Source organism: Microcaecilia unicolor, chromosome 7 (assembly GCF_901765095.1).
Source record: "Microcaecilia unicolor chromosome 7, aMicUni1.1, whole genome shotgun sequence".
Lineage (NCBI taxonomy): Eukaryota > Metazoa > Chordata > Amphibia > Gymnophiona > Siphonopidae > Microcaecilia > Microcaecilia unicolor.
The window spans coordinates 155,302,575-155,319,695 of record NC_044037.1 but is presented as its reverse complement, the minus strand read 5'-3'; the positions used below and the strand labels follow the sequence as shown (position 1 = coordinate 155,319,695).

At 41.8% G+C, this 17,121-nt stretch overlaps 1 protein-coding gene across 2 annotated transcripts in view; it reads left to right on the top strand.

Annotated features, from left to right (window-relative positions):
- AGAP1 (ArfGAP with GTPase domain, ankyrin repeat and PH domain 1) overlaps positions 1 to 17,121 on the top strand; it is a 2,358,592-nt gene that overhangs the window by 916,212 nt on the left and 1,425,259 nt on the right. The gene's annotated exons all lie outside the window — the stretch shown is intronic.

Genomic DNA, 17,121 nt, shown 5'->3' with positions numbered 1-17,121 from the left:
TTTTTTTTAACCTACCTCTTTATAGCTTTGTATCCCAGCTTCTACATCTAGAGCATTTCCTCCTTTGGAATAGCCTTGCTTGTTCAGCAGTTCCTTTCAAGTGAAAGGTCTGTATTGTCCTCTGTTTCCTCTCTCCTCTAGTGTGTACATATTTAGAACCTTCATTCTCCTATGTTTTCCGATACAGACCTCTTACTGTTTTGGTCACTTACCTTTCTATTGACTCCAGGCTCCTTGTGTCCTTAGCGAGATGTGATCTCCAAAACTGAACACAGTACTCAAATGAGGCCTCACCAATTCCATGCTGGTGGCATTATGATGACCTTTCTGCTCGTTATGCACTTTGCTGTCAGCCTAGCTCCCTTCTGGGTTTAGGTTGTCTATTTGTGCTTGGTACAAAGAGCTGCTGACTCTGAAGTGGGCCAGTGTAATTAGCCATGTGTTAGAACTGTGTAGTGGGCTCCAGCACACATAGTAACATAGTAGATGATGGCAGAGAAAGACCTGTACGGTCCATCCAGTCTGCCCACAAGATAAGCTCATATGTGCTACTTTATGTGTGTACCTGACCTTGATTTGTATTTGCCATTTTCAGGGCACAGACCGTAGAAGTCTGCCAAGCACTAGCCCCGCCTCCCACCACCGGCTCTGCCACCCAATCTCTGCTAAGCTTCTGAGGATCCATTCCTTCTGAACAGGATTCTTTTATGTTTATCCCACGCATTTTTTAATTCTGTTACTGTTTTCATCTCCACCACCTCCCGTGGGAGGGCATTCCAAGTATCCACCACTCTCCACTGTGAAAAAATACTTGCTGACATTTTTCTTGAGTCTGCCCCCCTTCAATCTCATTTCATGTCCTCTAGTTCTACTGCCTTCCCATCTCCGGAAAAGGTTTGTTTGCGGCTTAATACCTTTCAAATATTTGAACGTCTGTATCATATCACCCCTGTTTCTTTTTTCCTCCAGTGTATACACGTTCAGGTCATCAAGTCTCTCCTCATATGTCTTGTAACGCAAATCCCATACCATTTTTTTAGCTTTTCTTTGCACCACTTCAATTCTTTTTACATCCTTAGCAAGATATGGCCTCCAGAACTGAACACAATACTCCAGGTGGGGCCTCACCAACGACTTATACAGGGGCATCAACACCTCCTTTATTCTGCTGGTCACACATCCTATGCAGCCTAGCAACCTTCTAGCTACGGTCACTGCCTTGTCACACTGTTTTGTCGCCTTCAGATCCTCAGATACTATCACCCCAAGGTACCTCTCCCCATCTGTACATATCAGACTCTCTCCACCTAACACATACGTCTCATGTGGATTTCTACTCCTAGTGCATCACTTTGATTTCTTCGCATTGAATTTTAATTGCCAAACCTTAGACCATTCTTCTAGCTTCTGTAGATCCTTTTTTATGTTTTCCACTCCCTCCCGGGTGTCCACTCTGTTACAAATCTTATTATCATTTTGTTTGTTTTTGTTTGTTGCATTTGTATCTCACATTTTCCCACCTATTTGTCGGCTCAGTGTGGCTTACAATACATTGTAAATGATGGAAATACAATTTGTTGCAGTACGATTATGGGTTACATTGTGAGGAGTTATGGGAAGACAAAGTCAAATATCATATGGGGAATAGAACAATGGAATGTAACAATAGGGAATTGATAAGACGAATTGATCATCCGCAAAAAGGCAAACTTTACCTTCTAACCCTTCGGCAATGTCATTCACAAATATATTGAACAGAATCGGCCCCAGCACCCGTCTCTGAGGCACTCCACTACTCACCTTTCCCTCCTCCGAGTGAATTCCATTAACCACCACCCTCTGGCATCTGTCCGTCAACCAGTTCCTAATCTAGTTCACCACGTCAAGTCCAATCTTCAGCTTGTCAAGTTTATTCAAGAGCCTCCTATGGGGAACCGTGTCAAAAGCTTTGCTGAAATCTTAGTAGATTACGTCTATAGCACGTCCATGATTCAGTTCTCCAGTCACCCAATCAAAGAATTCAATGAGATTTGTTTGGCACGATTTACTTTTGGTAAAACCACATCTCAGATCTTGCAACTTATTGACTTCCAGGAAATTCACTATCCTTTCCTTCAGCATCACTTCCATTACTTTTACAATAACCGAAGTGAGGCTTACCGGCCTGTAGTTTCCAGCTTCTTACCTATCACCACTTTTGTGAAGAGGGACCACATCCACTGTTCTCCAATCCCACGGAACCTCTCCCGTCTCCAAGGATTTATTAAACAAATCTTTAAGAGGACTCGCCAAAACCTCTCTGAGCTCCCTCAATATGCTGGGGTGGATCCTGTCCGGTTCCACGGCTTTGTCCACCTTTAGATTTTCAAGTTGTTCATACACACTCTCTTCCGTGAATGGTGCTGTATCCACTCCATTCTCATATGCACTTTTGTCAGTCAATCGTGGTCCTTCTCCAGGATTTTCTTCTGTGAAAACAGAACAAAAGTATCTATTTAGCAAATTAGCTTTTTCTTCATTATTATCTACAAAGCTGTTCACAGCATCTTTCAGTCTCGCAATTCCCTTTTTAGTCTTCCTTCTTTCACTAATATACCTGAAGAAAGTTTTTTCACCCCTCCTTACATTTCTAGCCATTTGTTCTTCTGCTTGCGCTTTCGCCAGACGTATCTCTCTCTTGGCTTCTTTCAGTTTCATCCGGTATTCCTCTCCGTGTTCCTCTTCTTGAGTTTTTCTGTATTTCTGGAACGCCAACTCTTTAGCCTTTATTTTCTCAGCCACTTGCTTGGAGAACCATATCAGTCCTTTTTCTCTTGCTGTTATTTACTCTCCTTACATAAAAGGTTTGTGGCCATATTTATAGCTTCTTTCAGCCTGGACCACTGTCCTTCCACTAATTGTACGTCCTCCCAGCCCATCAGCTCCTTCCTCAGGTATTTCCCCATTTTACTAAAGTCAGCATGCTTGAAATCCAGGACTTTGAGTTTTGAGTGGCCGCCCTCCACTTCAGCTGTCATATCAAACCAAACCGTTTGGTCACTGCTGCCCAGGTGGTCACCGGCTCAGACTTTTGACACACTATCCCCATTTGTGAGCACCAGATCCAGCGTCGCTCCCTCCCTCGTGGGTTCCATCACCATTTGTCTGAGCGGAGCACTTTGAAAAGCATCCACGATCTCTCTACTTCTTTTCGATTCTGCAGATAGAACCTTCCAATCTACTTCTGGCAGATTGAAGTCTCCCAGCAACAGCACCTCTCTCTTCTTTCCCAACTTTTGAATATCTGTGATCAGATCTTTATCTAGTTCCTCCAATTGTGTCGGAGGTCTGTAGACAACACTCACGTGGACATCATCTCTTTTTAAGGTGATCCATAGCGCTTTTTCCTTTCCCCAGGTCCCTGTCATTTCAGTCGCTGCGATATCATTTCTCACATACAGAGCTACTCCTCCACCTTTATGACCATCTCTATCCTTCCTAAATAGATTATAGCCTGGTCTCCATGATTTCCTAACATGCATATTGAATAAAACTTAAAAACCTGATGTGCAGTGAGTTTGCTTTCCTTCATTCCTATCAATGCATGAGCCAATCCCTATTCACTAATAAACACTGAACTTGTTTTGGCTCACACACTAATAGGAAGGGGAAAAAATTTCCCCTGGCTAGGAAAAAATCCCTGGTGGCTCAAGTGGGCTTGCATGCCCCCCTACTCCTCTCCGCAAGAAATCCCTGGTGGTCCAAGTTGGGCCCTTGAATTCCTCCCCTTCTGATCTTCTCTCCCCTACTTTGATTTGGAGAATTAAGTGTTGCCCACTCCTGTCTTTGGTGTCTAACTCCTAGCATTATGTTATACTGCAAGGGATTCACCTAACATAGGGATCAAGTGCCACTGTTTTGGAAGACAGATTTAAAGAATTGCAGTTTAGCCCTAATGAAAGAATCAGCTGGAGTCCATTTGGGGCTGGAAGGATTTTGAGACCTGTGCCAAAAGATTGAATCTGAGATTTGTTAATCTTCCTAAATCTCCCCATATCTCATCTTTGGATATGTTGCAATGGTTTTATAAAGAAGTTTTAAAAGTTCCAGCCGAGTCTATACCTGTATTACTAAAGCATTTTACTTGCTATTTAGGGGCCCCTTTGGGAACACAAAGACAGAGATGAGTTGAAGTGTGTATCTCAGATGATAGCTTGAATGGATTTTGTGCCCTGTTAAAAGATTCCAGCTTAAAGAAGTTTGTAGAAGAACTTTGTTAGTGACTTATGTCCTGGAGTATGATCTAATTGCTAAAGTTATTTTTTAAGCTTAGGAGTTATTGCTTTTTAGGATCAAGGGTTTTAGTTTTTTTGTAATATTTCAAGAGCCTCACTTGAAAAGCCACAGATGAGGGAAAGAGTTATTTTCTTGGGGGAGAGTTACGTGCTGCAGTTTCCATCTCTTTGTGACTGTAATGCAAATGTTCAATACATTTTATATGATTTCTTACGTTCAATTCTTCTTGTATCTAATTTACCTTCTTTTCTGCAATTTTATATATTTTGATTTTTAAAGTGTGACATCAGCCATCTTTGTTTTTAGTAGACCCTCTATAGTGGATTTTATTTTAAAATTTTCTAGCTGCATTGGAGGAGGTTCTATGTATGGCACCTAAAAAATCAGCTCTGAAAAGTGGCAACTAAACATATTCTATAATCAGTACCTAGATTTAAGCGCTGATTATAGAATATGCTTAGTTGATATTTCAGCACAGATATCTGCACGCAGCCATTTATGCCAGTAAAAACTTGGTGTAAATCTCAGTTCATAGATTTAGGCATACTGGGCTATATTCTATAACTAGACACCTAAATTTTGGAACACCCATGAAACACCTATTTCCCCGCCCATAACCATGCCCCTTTTTGCATCTACGTGTTAGAAGAAGTTCGGTGCACATCGTTACAGAAGATGCTTAGCGAGTTGTGCACCTAAATTCTAATCAGTGCCAATTAGTGCTCATAATTGCTTGTTAAGTGCTGTTATCAGCGCTCATTAGTTTAAGCCAATTAAGTTATGCACGGTGTTATAGATTCAGTGCCGATTTCGGTTTTGTCTTAAAATCTAAGTGAGTTATAACATATTTCATGTTATAATCACATTGAAGTATATATGAAGGAGAAAATATAATTATAAAAACACTAGTGGAACCATGCCTGTTTCCTCAACAATGAAACGCGCTCTAGGAAGGCTGTGATGTAAGCTTTTTTTCTCTCTCCTCTGCCCTGCCCTCCCCTCCATGTCCAGCGATTCTTCCCTTCCCTCCATGTCCAGCGATTCTCCTCTTCCCTGCCCTCCCATCCGTGTCCCGTGATTCTGTCCTTTACTGTCCTCCCATCCCATCCATGTCCATCAATTCTCCTCTACCCTGCCCTCCCCTTCCCTTCCCACCCTTCGATGTCCTGCGATTCTCTCCTCCCCTCGATTTGTACCTGAACGTTCTCTGGCTGGCTGGCACTGGCTTCCGTTCCGTTCGTAACATCCCTCCTTACTTGAGCTCGCCTCCAGCGTTCCCTTCCCTCTCACTGTTCTGCCCTCTGACGTCATTACGTCTTGATGCGAGGGTGGGACAGTGAGGGGGAATAGAACGTTGGAGGCTGGCTGACGTCAGGAGATGTTACAAACCCAGACAGCCCGCCAGCCATGGAATGTTGGAGGTGCAAATTATTATATAGGATATTAAAATATACAAAGATTATGATGACAATAGAACAAAAAGATAAAATCACAAACTTCTAAGCAGTGGCGTAGCTAAGTGGGGCCTGAGGCCCCCATAGATTTCCTTCTGGACCCCCCTCCCGACAACCCTCTCGACCCCCCCCCTCCCCCCCCCCCACGAACGTGCAGGACGTCAGCATGCAACAGAACAAAGACTTCTTTGACTGCAGGACGAAGAGGACGTCGGCTGGTGGGGATTGGGGTGCCCCGCCAGCAAAACCGAAGGTAGGCGACGGCGAGGGGGGGGGGGTGTCGAGAGGGTGGGAGGTTGTGAAAGTGGCGGCGGGTTTGCAATGGGGGGGGGGTCGGCAATGGCGGGGGGAGGGCTAAAATGTGCCCCCTCACCTTGAGCTCTGGACCCCCCTCCCACCAAAGTCTGGCTACGCCCCTGCTTCTAAGGTATTACTTACAACTTAGTCTGTATCTTATGGTCATAAATCCATTCATAGATGATCTAATTTAACATTTCTAGGTAATACTTCATAGATCTGTACATTGTTACAAGTAAATAAACCCTGAGAGGGGGGAACAAACCATTTCATGATGCTACATATACACACTCTAATATGAGGTAAATGCCAGCCTGAACAAGTGTGCTTTTAATTGCTTCCTAAAGGTCACAGCATGATTTAATGATCTTATTTCTGCTGGCACTGAATTCCATAATGATGATTCTGCCACTGAGAAAACACTAGAATGTGTCTTACATAAATGAACTAGTCAAAAAGGTAGAATAGCCAACAAACGTTGGGTTTCTGACCTCGGTTTACTAGGTGATCAATAAAGTTAGAAAAGTACAGCTATGTGCAAAAATGCTTAATTGTTTAAAGTTTTATGAGCTAATGTATATTAAATTTAAATGTGCCATGCAATTGCTAACCAATGCAAAGAAAAGAAAATTGGAGTAATATGCACATGCAAACTTAGACTAGATAAATTGTATTCTGATGCATTCTGTATTTGTAAAGATCATAAGGCATATTTAAAAACAAAGTCAGGTGCAATATCATCAAAGGCAAGATAATAGTACGGCATTTATCATGACATAATGCAGGTTTTAGTTGTCTCAGCATGCAAAATTTGAAAATAGCAATCTGGACCTTAGTTTTTTTGTGTGTGATTTCTTCTACAAAGCAGGGTATAAATCTAAATCTCTTAGTTCATCAAAAATGGGTATAACCCACCCATCTATAGTGAACTGCATTGGATAGTGTTAAGAAGCATAATTCAGTTTTCTGGCCATTTAGACCTTATTTATTTGCAAATGTCTATGAATTTGCTACCTTAAAACATATTGAGAAACTTTTATTGTCACTTAAATGCAGTTGCTGAGAGGAACAAAGAATTTGTCATCCACATATAAATGGTAAATAACATACAATTCTAAGCTAGATAATGATTGACAAATCAGTAAAATGTAAGTGTTAAATTACATTAAAGAAGAAGCTTCAGCAACCTGCCTCAGTTGGACCATCCAAGGATATCAGAACCAGAAACTATAAAGTGCATTACTATAAGCTAGTATCAGGGCTTAGTTTGCAAAGGGTTCTATATAGAATTGAAGGGGGGGGGGGGGGGTTGTTTGTTTGTTTTCAGAGGGATTGTAGTTACTTTGCTTCCTGAAGATTGTGATTTCTTTTTCAATTTATTTGACTTAATTATATTCTCAAAATTCAAATAAAAAATTGTCAGTAATAATGGAGAATTCACTAACCTCTGTATTGCTGGGGTTAATGTCTCATTGGAATATGCTAGGGGGATAAAGTTTCTGGATGCCATAAATTACTTCTGTAATTTTATTCTTTATATTAGTTTCCACCATTTTGCCCTGGCACTGAAGTAAGGTTTACCGGTCTGTAATTTTCCGGCACCCCTGGAACCCTTTTTAAAAATTGGCGTTACATTGGCCACCTCCAATCTTCAGGTACTACAGACAGTTTTAACAGATCACCAACAGTAGATCAGCAGTTTCATGTTTGATTTCTTTTAATACCCTGGGGTGTATACCAATGGTCCAGGTGATCTATCACTGTTTAACTTGTCGATTTGACTTGGTACATCTTCCAGGCTCACCAAGATTTCTTGATAGTGTTAAAAAGGTCTAGAAGAGAGTGTTTGTTGAGGGTGAAGAGTATTAGTTTTATCAAGGAATTAATTGTATTCATCAACAAGTTTTTCAGTTACTTTAGAGAGGAAGGGACAATTAATTATTGGACGGTAATTAGAAGGGGTGAGTTTCAAGTTTAACAGTGTGGTCAAACATTGTGCAGTTAGTTCTTTCAAAACTTTCTTTTATGGTTATTGAAGCTATTGCTTGCTTCTCTGGGCTTCCGAATCAGGGTCTTGGTAATGGTGTCACCTGTTTTTCAACTAAAGTAGCCTTGCCTGAGGATTGCATTGAGAACAGACTGGTTGGTACAGAATGCAGCACTATGTATTATATCTGGCTTCTGGTTGTTAAAATACAGTGGAGGGAAATTCTGTAAATGGCACTCAGTTTGGGGCCGGAAAAAAAATTAGCGCAAAGCACCAATTCTCACACCTGTTTTGGCACCAGGCTGAAACCTGGTATAAATGCTGGCACCCAAGCTAGGTATGCTGAGGCCGTATACTATAAATTACACGTGCAACTTTTTGGAATGCACCTGATACATTCATAGCCACTGTCCCTTTTGAGTTACGCGCTAGTAGAATTAGGCACCATGTCATAGAAAAGCGAGTAGCTAGATGTAGGCGCCATGTCTTATAGAATAGCGAGTAGCTAGATGCATGCACATCTTTTAATGTGTCAATTAACTTCAATAATTAACACCTAGTTATTAATAGTTAAGGGTTCATTACTCAACTAATTGCATGCTCATTATGGGCATGCAAAAATCTGGCACCATATATAAAATCCAGGAGAGTATGCCTAGCTTTTTACATTTCTACTGGCTTCTTGTAGCTTATGCATGATTTAAACTTCTGTAGTTAATGATTTAATATAATAGGAGAAGATAGTCCTCAATTTCGTCCAAATTGTTTAAAATATATCAGAAAAAGACCCATTTTTTTGAAACTCTTTGATGTACTGTATAATCACTATTCTTTTAAATAGTGTTTTGTAAAATCTAGTTTTTGTTTATAGTACACTTTAGCATTGTAGAGGCATTGTAGAGACAGATCATAAGTGCATATATTAAATGAAATGAATGGATGTGAAAGTAAACATGGGGAAGGTGGGGAGGAGATGAAAGAAAAAAAATAGAAAATTGGTAAGAAACAAAAAAGGTATTATAGACCAGGATGGAACTGGGACTGCTGAGTGAATGAGAAGTAGGGGACAGTAAAAGGTTGAGAGGAAAGATGGAGAGTGGGTGATAGAGGGAGAATAAAAGACTAGGGAAGGAGTGAAAAATGGAGTGAGGAATGAGAAAATAGGTGAGGTGAGATAGGAGCTGGAGAACTGCTAAGTAGATGAGCTGAGATTGAAGCATGATTGACATATTGTAAAATTAGATTGTTTGCTTTTAATTTACTTTTTATGTTTATCTGTAAAGGGTAATGGATTTGATATGCTGCCTTTCTGTGGTATGACCAGAGCAGTTTACATTTATTATATGCAAGTATTCTCTGCCCCAGTGGGTTCATAATTTAAGTTTTTGTATCTGGAGCAGTGGGGAGTGTTAAGTGACTTTCCCAGGGTCGCAAGGAGCTTCAGTGGGAATCAAACCCAGTTGCCTGGGTTCTCCGCCCATTACATGAACCATTAGGCTACTTCTCTGCACTCGTTGGTGTTTTACATGATGTGAAAGTTTCAAGGAGTTACTACTGTACTTTCCAAGATATAAGTGGTCATACCTTAAAAACAGAGGGTCAAATTCACTTCTTTAGTTTCAGCCATTGTACTGTGGCTTTCTTCAGGGTAGAGCCTAGATATAGAATTTTTTTTTATGGTTCAATAATTTTTATTGTTGGAAAACCTCAAAACAACATTTCCATTAGGGTATGAACAGTTTACATATCTAACACAAGTCACTGTAGCATCTAGATCATTGTATTACATTACCTAGCTAATAGTTCCCAATGTTCTCTGCTGTTCACCCTGATCTGCATTACTGCTCTCTCTTCAACAACTTTTTACAGTTTTCTCCTCCCTCCCCCCTCCCCCCCCCTTGCCCCTCTCCCTCCCCTCTCTCCTATCACAGTTATAGTCCGCATCCCCCATGCTGGGATTACTTGACTTCCACTCCCATGTCACATGTTCATTATCTGTCCTCTGGCTTGGGGTGCCAAAGTCAGCCAGAAAGGAGTCCAGCAGTGCCAGAAAGTTTTTATGATCTGCGGCCTTTGAGCACCCAGTCTTGTTCTCTCAGTGCACAAAAAGTGGATCATCTGTCCTCTCCACTGAGGGAGTGTAGGGCCCTCCGCAGACAGCCATGCCAGTAGTATTGTCCTCTTTGCCACCATTATGGCTCTAGAAACAAATGCCCGGGCATCCCCCTGGCAAGTATCCCGTCAGCCGGGGGTGTCCAAACAGAAGTTTAGCCTCAACTTGCCAATGTATCGCCCAAATGACAGCAGTCTGCTGAGCCAGCATTCTCCAGAAGACTCTCACTTGCGGGCAGCCCCAAAACATATGGCCCAGAGTTGCACCCTCCTCTTTACATTTGGGGCACGCGCCATCTGGTGACAGTCCCATGTAGAACGCCCTTCTTGGGGGGATGTATGCTCTCATTGTAAATTTAAATTGAAGCTCCCAGTAGTATGTTTGATCCGTATTCTTGCGATAGCCTAATAGGTGTTCCCGTACCATGGTTGCCGTAATTTCGGCGTCCAGCTCCGTGCTCCATCTGTTCGACAATGTCTCAAAATCTGGCTCTTTTGCCATGTCCTTTAGATGTCTGTGGTAGTACGTTAGCAGGACTTTCTGCTGTGCTCCCAGCGAGAGTGCTGACCCCAGCTCTTCCTGCACATCTTCTGTCAGTGCTTCTTGTGGAAGGCTAATAATATAATGCTTTAATTGATAGTAGTGGAACCAATCTGACGGGTTCAAAGAAAACCGACCCCTAAGATCCTCCCATGATTTGATTTTTCCATTTTCATCTATCACCTGTAGGAGGTACTCCAGTCCATTATTCCTCCATCGCTTAAAGGCCGCGTGGCTCTGTCCCAGCGGGAATTCCAAATTACCCCAAATTGGAAGATAGGGGGTCGTGCGAGCCAAGAACCCGTGGTGCCGGCAGAGCCAACGCCACACTGCTTGTGCCGCTGGCAACAATTGCGCCTCTACCAGCAAATTGGTCTCTCCTTTTCTTTTCCTGTGCAGCAGGTAGCCAATATATCTCCGCTTCACCTCCGCCAATTCCAGGGAGGTTGGGGTGAAGTATTGTGTACATCTGAGCCAATCATTCACGTGTCTCAGTCCACTAGCAATTGTCATATAGTGTAAGTTCAACAATCCCAAGCCTCTGAATTCCACCGGCAGGTACAAAGTTGACAGTCCTGTTCTTGGTTTTTTTCTTCGCCCACAAGTAGACTTGCAGAATTTTATTAAGTCTCTTTTCATCCGGCTTAGTCAGGTATAATGGCAAGGTCTGGAACACATACAACCACCTGGGCACTATCACCATGTTATAAAGAGCTATCCTACCCAGGAGTGAAATAGGGAATCCTTGCCACATTTGCAGGCTCAACTTTGTGTCATTCAACAGCTTTCTCACATTCCACTCATACATTTGTGGGAGCTCTCGGGGAATTGTAACTCCTAGGTACTTTATGACCTCCACCTCCCACTCCATAGGCAGTGTTAACCTTTGCCTGATAGTATCTCCCGGCAACACCTCCAAAACCATAGATTTCCAAATATTCAATGTATATCCTGATAAGAGTCCCGAAATCCTCCACCACCTGTAAAATCCTAGTTACTGAGTGTTCCGGCTGTTGGGTGATCACAAGGAGGTCATCGGCAAATGCCAGGGCTTTAACTATGCCACCCTCCAGCGGTACCCCCCTCACCTCCCCATCCATCTGCAACGCGCGGAGCAGGGGTTCCATTGCCAATATAAAGAGAAGGGGCGAAAGGGGACATCCCTGTCTGGATCCCTGCCTAATCTCAAAAGACTCCCCTTTCACTCCGTTCACCAGTACTGCTGCTCGGGGGTTGTTATACAGTGCCCTTAACGCATCTCCAAACCACCCCTGTACTCCCATATAAGTTAACAGCCCAAACGAGTATCCCCAGTCCACCTTGTCAAACGCCTGTTCAGCGTCCAAGCTAAGTATCAGTGCTGACTCCTCGCTGACACTTTGCCATCGCCAGTAGGAGACGTCTAACGTTGCTCCCTGCTTGCCTGTTCCTTACAAATCCCACTTGTTCTTCTCCTATAGGGTAGCAAGTATTCTAGCCAGGATCTTTACATCGACATTGATCAAGGAAATGGGCCTATAGGACCCTGGGAGTGCTCCATCTTTCCCCGGTTTGGGTATCAAAGTGATCAAGGCTTCATTCGCATATTGTGGAAATTCCCTATCCTCAATCACTTGTTCCAGATATTTCCCCATCGCCTCCAGCCCTGGCTTTGGAAGGATTTTATAATATTCTCCCATAAAGCCATCTGGCCCTGGAGCTGAATTTAAAGCCAGTGCTTTAATGGTATCCTGCACTTCCTTTCCAGTAATGGGCCTATTTAACGTATCTATGTGCTGTGCCTGGTCTGGGGAGGCCTACCCGCTCTAAATAGTCTACTAATGGTTCTGTGTTCTTCCCCCGTGTCCCCCCATAAAGCGCACTAAAATAATCATGGAATATCTGCCCTATGTCCTCACTTTTATGCTTTGTCGTCCCTCTAGGGTCCTGTATTGATGTGATCACCCGTCCCGGCCCACCTCTTTTGATCAGTCTTGCTAGCATAGTGCCTGCTTTATTACCAAACCGCTGCAATCTGCACTTATAATATAGTAGAGATCTCGTGGTTTGGTTATGGATGAGAGTATTAAGAGTCACCTGGGCAACTAAGTACTGTTCTTTATTTGCCGCAGTTGAGGCCTTTATGTACTTCCTTTTGCTCTTCTGGAGTTGAGCCTCCAACTGTAAGATCGCCCTAGCCTGCTTTTTCTTGCGTGCTTGAACAAAGGCTATTATCTCTCCTCTCATAACCGCTTTAGAGGCCATCCAATAAAGCTTTGGTTCTACTGCATGTTGCTTGTTAAATCTCTCATACTCCTCCCATTTGGTATTTAGATAATGTGTGAATTCTTTGTTCAAATATAAATATCCCGGGTATCTCCATCCCCCTGTATGTTGATAGTATTCTGGGACCTCTAATTCCAGCCATACAATCGCGTGGTCCGATACCTCTGTAGGGCCTATTCCTGTGTTACGCACCCAGGAGAATGCCCAACTATCCATCAGTATATAATCAATCCTGGAGCTGGTGCCATGGGCCCTAGACAAATGGGTATAGTCTTTTGTTTCAGGGTGTAGAGCTCTCCAAGCATTCACCAGGTTCAGGGTACGCATAAACATCTGGAGGGCCCTTTTTCTACTCCCTCCCTGTGGTGCGCCCCGCGGATTTGTGGTGTCTATCTCCGGGTCTGCTATTAAATTAAAATCTCCACAGACCAGCAGTTTCAATGAGGTGTATGGGGCACACTGCTTTATTATAGACTGGAAGAAAGTTGGTGTGTAAGTATTGGGGCCGTATAGGGAGACCACCAGGAATTCCCTGCCCTGTAGCCACAAATGAATCAGGACATATCTTCCCTGAGGGTAGAATTTTTTTTATAATACTACTTAATCTGGATTGTTTGATGTGTGAAAAGTCATTTGATCTTTCTCTAATAAATTTAGCACTTCCAGGGATAAAGCAGAGGTGTGGGTCTTTGTCTATTTAGCTTGAAGAAAAGGTAGAGAAATCATTGGTCACTAAATAATTTGAGTTTTGAAGTGTGGATGAGGTTGTTGGGCCTGGTCATTGATTTTTTGATCAGAGATTCTCTTTTTGCATCAGTGGTTGCCAAGTAAGACCTTTGTCATTTTGATGTTTTCTGCTTAGACTAAAATTGGACACCAGTAAATCATTGTTTCTTCTGGAAAATATCTTTCTACTCTTTTTTTTTTTTTTTTAAGAATTTTGTATGATTTGTAGTGTTTGATTAATATTGTTTTTTGTTTTTTTAAACATACCTTTTGGATGGCAGTTGGAAAAATTCAAAACAACTTCAAGATTTGGATGAAGAAGAATAAGACAAAGAAAGCACTAATTGCAGCGGATAAGATTCTGAGAGCGATGAACAATATAGGGTAGATTCAAAATTTAGGCGCTGGAATGATGCACTCTAAGTGCAAATTTCATAAAGGCATTTTCCTGTACAACTGCTGTTATAGAATACTAGCATAAGTTTGCAATTTCAGACCTAACATTAGGCATGAGCACTTAGAATGTCAGAAGCTGGTATAAATGCTCATGCCTAACTGTTGGCAGTTAGGTGCATAACTCTAATATTCTATAACTTGCATGCCTAACTCGTGAATAAACTGAGGAACACGGCAGTGCTGTGGGCAGGAAGGCACTCGGCGCATGCACAGTCGGACACATGGTGAGCTAGAAAGCTCCAGCCAACGTTTTGCTATTTGGAATGCCGGTTCTCGGGCCGGCGTGGATCGCAGACCCAACCTTCTGCTCAGTGTGCTGCTGCGACTAGGAAAGCGAATAGAATGTTGGGTATTATTAGGAAAGGTATGGAAAACAAGTGTGAGGATGTTATAATGCCGTTGTATCGCTCCATGGTGCGACCGCACCTTGAGTATTGTGTTCAATTCTGGTCGCCACATCTCAAGAAAGATATAGTAGAATTGGAAAAGGTGCAGCGAAGGGCGACTAAAATGATAGCGGGGATGGGACGACTTCCCTATGAAGAAAGATTAAGGAGGCTAGAGCTATTCAGCTTGGAGAAGAGACAGCTGAGGGGGAGACATGATAGAGGTATATAAAATAATGAGTGGAATGGAACAGGTGGATGTGAAGCGTCTGTTCACGCTTTCCAAAAATACTAGGATTAGGGGGCATGCGATGAAACTACAGTGTAGTAAATTTAAAACAAATCGGAGAAAATTTTTCTTCACCCAACGTATAATTAAACTCTGGAATTCGTTGCCGGAGAAAGTGGTGAAGGCGGTTAGCTTAGCAGAGTTTAAAAAGGGGTTGGACGGTTTCCTAAAGGACAAGTCCATAAACTGCTACTAAATGGACTTGGGAAAAATCCACAATTCCAGGAATAACATGTATAGAATGTTTGTACGTTTGGGAAGCTTGCCAGGTGCCCTTGGCCTGGATTGGCCGCTGTCGTGGACAGGATGCTGGGCTCGATGGACCCTCGGTCTTTTCCCAGTGTGGCATTACTTATGTACTTATGTACTTACGTAACTGTGAGAAGTATCAGCCTGCTGTCCTTGGAGAATGTTTTGTCAGTATTATTTAACTTTCTGAATAACTTGTGAACAAGCTTTTTCTTGGCAACATTAAAATATTTAATGTGTCATATTAATATTACAGCCAAACCATATAAGGAGCTATAGAGTGTTTTAACTTTTTTAAAGCAGTAAGTCTTTATGCACAACACAGTAATTATATTTAGAACATAAATACTCTAGTTGAACTTATTTACTAAAATTCTTCTTTCTTTTTTTTGCTTGTTCTATGAGAGCACACAGTACAGCAGAATACATATTTTTTTTTAAATGTATATATTTTATTATGGAAAGAAGGAAATGAAAAACACACTTCAGATTACAGAACCAATTAGTACAGAACATTTCCTCTTGCATCCAATATTATCCCCTTCACTTATTTTTTGTAAACCTCCCCTCCCTACAAACCTCACAAACTATGTGCATCTTTCACAGTGACCCCTTCTATAAACAGCACCCCTCCTGAAACTGAACCCCTGTGAAATGAATATCCTTCAACCCCCACCCCCAATCTAAAACACTGCATGTCTACCACACCAGGACAAGGCCTCACAAACTTAACAGGTAACTCCAAGCTCTATGATGAAGAGCCTCCCACACAGGGGAGGCCAAGTGTGTTGAAAACTCCAGCTCTTTGCAGAACCCTTCCTTGCATCCAACCTTTCCAGTTTCAGTAATTGATACATTTCATTTCTCCATTCAGTCAAAGAATACAAATATGATTGTCTCCAATTTCACAAAATACATTTACGAGCCAACACAAAAGCTTTTTTCAATAAGTTATAGGTCCCTTTTTCAGTCCCAAAGAGCCAAATTTAGAAAATAACTGTATGTCCGCCAGTAAGGGTAACCTTCTATGCAACACAGTATGTAAATTGACCATAATACTTTTCCAAAACAGGTGTATACTGTCGCAGGACCAAAACGTGGGTCAAAGTGGCCGGGGAAAAATGACACATAGGGCACTTTAGTTGTACTAGCCTTTAATGCGCGATTAGGAGCCACAAACATCCGCATTAAAAAATTGTATTGCTGCTCCTATAGGGCCACCGATCGAGTAAGCCCTTTAATATGTCTCATAAGACTAGCACCTGTCACCTGTTTATTAGGGGAAAGTTCTATATTCCAAGCAGAAGCTGAAGCATCATAATCCCATGGCCCTTGAAAAAAACACCAAGACTCCATTGATAAAAGGAAAGACTGGCTTTAGTTTGTCGAGATAAAACAAAAGTTTCATGAATCCAAGTCGACCACGTCTTTCACCAAAGCTGATCTATCCAATGAAGCAGTATAATGCTGCACCTAATGATAGGCATACCAATCCTGAGGCTGGTCCAGACTGTCCACGTAAAACTGTGAACTCTTTCAAAGTGCCTGTCTGTAATCAAATCATTGATATGAGTCAATGTTTGTCATCTTTTTATTTTCTTTATTCAATTTTAGATTACATTTCTCCAATACATCTGAGATAAGAAATATAGAAAAAAAGAAATATATTACAATCAGTAAAGGAAATAAACAATCTTACATCCACAAGTTAAACAACAAGGATCCAAGATATTGGAAATTAGTTTTAAAGAAAAATGTAAATGGAAAAATCCAACAGGCAGACATTGCTCTTGACTGTCTTTTTTATAGTAGTAGTAATAGAATATTATCCCAATCCTGCCCCAAATAGTGTGCATTCAGGATTATGTCATAACATTCATTTCTTCTTTAGCAACAAGAAAATCAATTATGTGTTTTGGATCAAAAATTTGAAATTGTTTACCCTCATAAACTACAAAGCATAAACAAGGAAATCTGAACACAAAATTGGCACTTAAAGCTTGCACTGTGGACTGAAGGGCCAGAAAAGCTTTCCGCCTTGTTTCAAGGCATCTGGATCAAGATCTTTGTTACCCCACAAGGGC